General features: G+C 49.5%; 1 long non-coding RNA gene across 4 annotated transcripts; it reads right to left on the bottom strand.

Annotated features, from left to right (window-relative positions):
* Positions 1–1,131: 1,131 nt before the first annotated feature.
* On the bottom strand, positions 1,132–3,987 carry LOC108151140. 4 transcript variants are annotated; one of them, XR_004471424.1, is made up of 6 exons: positions 3,623–3,979; positions 3,127–3,566; positions 2,694–3,038; positions 1,894–2,619; positions 1,571–1,841; positions 1,140–1,504 (listed from the first exon to the last, which is right to left on the bottom strand). It is a non-coding gene; the product is annotated as an uncharacterized LOC108151140 (long non-coding RNA). The 4 variants fall into 4 exon arrangements; XR_004471425.1 differs by lacking the exon at positions 1,140–1,504 and having other exon boundaries at positions 1,533–1,841; positions 1,894–2,068; positions 2,131–2,619; positions 3,623–3,982; XR_004471426.1 differs by having other exon boundaries at positions 1,132–1,841; positions 1,898–2,619; positions 3,623–3,987.

Here is a 3,987-nt window from a genome sequence, read left to right on the forward strand (position 1 = left end):
AGCAGTTTCAAGTTCGTCGGACAGAGTTCGAGCGAGAGCAAGAGCTCAGGGAACGCCGACAACGCCACGGGGAGTCGGCAGACCAGTACATCCAGGAGATGTTGGTGTTGAGGTCGAGATTGCTGAATCCGTTCTCGGATTATGATCTAAAACAGATCATAAAGATCAATATTAGGGATTCAATTTTTGATCTTGGACGTTGATATGCAATGACTGCATCTTTCAAGAGGCGATGCAGTTACTGCACCGTCAAGTGGCCCGTGTGAAACCAGCAGAAGGCTGTTACGCGCGGATCCCAGGCAAAACGCAGCCCTCCTCCCGCCCAACCGACCGAGGGGCGCTGCCGCATGACGCACGGTGCGTAGCCAAACCGAACGCGAACATGCGAGAAAGATAGCTATTAGACTAACATTCGAGGAAAATTAGCACTAAACTTACTAAGAGACTAAGCATGCAATCAAAATACAAATACCACTACAATTACTAATTACTAAAAAGGTGTGTAAGGATTAGTAATTTAATAAGAGGAAGAGAATTAGTGGTGGATATAATATGGTAGAGGGAATTATAATCCGAGCATAAGACCCTAAACGGTTCATGCAAGGAATAATTCGATCTACAAAGTGGAAGGAACAACGGTATAAAATTTCTAGTCAGTCTAATAGGAATCGTGAAGTTTATGCGGCTCAATAGATCAGGGCTGTCTATGTCACCCCTGATCAAGTTGTGCATAAATATCACACCAAGCATTTTTCTACGGTTAACTAAGGATGGGTGGTTTACTAATAGTAGTCTACTAGAGTAAGATGGGAGTCTTACACCCGCATCCCAGTTAAGGCCCCGCAGAGCAAAGAGTAAAAAGTTTTTCTGTACTGATTCTATACGGTCCTGGTGTACTTTGTACTGAGGGCACCATACACAGGAGCCGTATTCTAAGATCGGACGAACAAGCGAGGTATAGAGAGTCTTTGTTATATAGGGGTCGTCAAATTCCTTTGACCACCTCTTTATAAACCCAAGCACGCCCATGGCCTTATTTACCATGGTAGAAATGTGTTCGGAAAACTTTAACTTGGGGTCTAACATAACACCTAGATTATCCACCAGGGTAATTCTCTCAAGAGAACCACCAAATAGGGTATAGGGAGCCAACAAAGGGCGCAGGGAAGAGCACAAAGTACAAGAATTGGATGCGAACACTCACGACCCGGAGGAACAGACCGAGGCTTTGGATGCTGTCCATAGGACGAGGGAATCCGGAATCGATCGCACCCAGCTGAAGTGCTGGAATTGCGCTCAGCCGGGTCACACCTATTTTGAGTGTGAGTCGGCCGTGCGTAACCTGTTCTGCTACAAGTGCGGGCTGGCCGGGGTCATCCTCCCTAAATGCCCTAAATGTCGGCCGGGAAACGCGAAAAGGAGCACGACGCAATTGGAGGAGTCGAGTTCCACGTCGCCGCGAAGCAGCCAATAGAAAGGCCCTCCAACGCTAAATTAGATACCCCTAAGGAAAGAAATAGCAATAAGGATATTTACACTACCATATATAAGGTTAACCAAGCTGTAATACCCGAAGGAAAGATAGCGGCAGTACGAACAGGAATCGGATAATGGTAAACGAAGTTGATGAGAGTATCCGAACGGGAGAAGTCAGAGCACAGCGGGCTCGGGACAGGTTCCAGGGGCGAAAGAGGAGGCGGCTCCAGGTGTGTGCAGCAGTCCACTCGGCCATGCGTCAGGATGACAGGCCATTCGCACGAGAGAAGTTGGGCCCGAGGACGCTGATGGGACTACTGGATACAGGGGCATCGGTGAGCCTTCTGGGGAAAGGTGGCCTGGAACTGATAGGAGAATTGGAGCTGAAATTTTAAGACATAAAGAAATTCTCAGTACAAACAGCGGGCGGCACTCCTCATAAAATACTGGGACATGTGTCGACGTATGGACCTATGACGTATGGAGGCCAGAAGCAGACTATGGAGTTGTTTCTGTGTCCCTCGCTAAAACAATCGCTGTACAATCGGTCGATTTCTGGCGGAAGTTTGGTCTGGCTCCGAATATAGTAGGCCTAGAACGACACAAGGAATTAGCCGAAATTGATGCTGAGGTGCTGACTAGGAGTAAACCAACGGAACCGCACGAGTTGACGCACACGCAGCAGACACGTCTGGACCAGGTGAAGAACAACTTCAGGGCATTCGACACACATGGTTTGGGAAGAACGACGCTCGAAAGGCACGAAATTCAATTAATCGAGGGAGCCGTACCCGTAAAGGAGCGATTCTACCCGGTATCTCCCGCGGTGCAAGAGCTGTTGTTTGCCGAGGTGGACGAATTGTCGCGTCTCGGAGTCATCGAAACAAGCGAGAGCCCGTGGAGCAACCGCGTGACGCTGGTACGGAAGCCGGGAAAAAACCGATCGGCTATAAATATTTAAAGTATTTAGGGTACATCGTAGGCGACGGCGCACTTAGGAAAGATCCGGAGAAAGTGCAGGCGATCACCCAAATACCAATGCCAAGGAACGTGAAACAAATCCGGAGATTTTTGGGGACAGCTGGCTGGTATCGGCGGTTTATCCGAAATTTCTCCGCACTCTCGGCTCCTCTGACGGACTGTCTGAAAGGAAAAGGGCAATTTTAGCTGACGGAGGAGGCAGGAAAATCGTTCGATGAGCTCAAAAAAGCACTTACCAGCGCCCCCGTGCTACATCACCCGGAATTTAAGAAGCACTTCTTTATCCAGTGTGATGCGAGCCACGTGGGGATTGGAGCAGTTCTCTTCCTAAGAGTTCCTCTTCCTTCTAAGCTAAGAGGGGCACAGCTCAACTATAGCGTACCAGAGAAGGAGTGTCTGGCGGCGGTAAGAGCCATAGAGAAGTTCCGTGCATACGTATGGATCCCAGAAGCCCTGACGAGCACACTGATCCAACATGCTCACGACAGCGATGTGGCAATGCATGGAGGGATCGCGAGGACACTGGGACGGTGGCCCCGGATGACCGTGCAGGTGAAGTCATATGTGGCTGATTGTGACACCTGCAAAGAAACAAAACATTCAACACAGGATCACCGTCAACTCATGGGGGCCGAAACCATAGCCGAGAGGCCGATTCAAAAACTGTACCTGGATTTCCAGGGTCCATATCCGACTCGAAGTGGACTCGAAGTGGCAATGTAGTCATACTGATAGTCCTCGATCACATGTCCAGATATGTCTGATTGAAGGCTTCCGATTCTTGCACGCCGAGGTCTTCGCGCAGTTTGGCGTGCCGAACGAGTGAACCAGACAGTACTGGCAGTAATAAGGACGTACGTTAGTGAGGATCACACGCGCTGGGACGAGAAGCTGACGGAGATCCATTGTGTGGCTAGGAGTGCCATACACACGGGCATCGGGACGTCGCCATACTTTGTGTTGTTTGGGCAGCACATGTTTACTAGCGGCCGAGATTATAAATTGGCACGCAGACTGGGCGCCCTAAATGATGCACAAGTGTCACCCTTGGCGAGGAGTGATAAGATGGAAATAGTCCGAGATGAGGTCCGAGGAAACTCTCATGAAGCCTACAATGGAGCGAAGAACAGGTATAATCGAAAAGCTCGAGAAATTAGGTACTCACCGGGTCAGGAGATATATAAGCGGAATTTCGTGTTGAGCAAGGCGAGGAGTAGGCGATGGCCTACGTTTGGGGCCCCCTAATTGAAAAAGCCCGCCTTGCTTTGCACTCCCGTTTCGGCGGAGTAATCCTGGAAACGGTAGTGTTGTGTTATGGGCGGTTTTGGAGAGAGCCGACAGGTATCAGGGCTGGAGAAGAAAAAGACAGCGGCATCTATTGTGGATCCTGGGAAGCAGTGGCAGAGTTGCGTGAGAAAACACGAAACGGGACGAGGAAGAAAAAAAGAGGAGTTTCCGGTGGAAAATAGAGGAGGCCGCACGTGCCCTAAAAGAAAAAAAGAAGAAAAAATTGGTGATCGTGGAGACGAA

This window comes from Drosophila miranda, chromosome XR (genome assembly GCF_003369915.1).
Source record: "Drosophila miranda strain MSH22 chromosome XR, D.miranda_PacBio2.1, whole genome shotgun sequence".
NCBI classification, from domain to species: Eukaryota; Metazoa; Arthropoda; class Insecta; order Diptera; family Drosophilidae; genus Drosophila; species Drosophila miranda.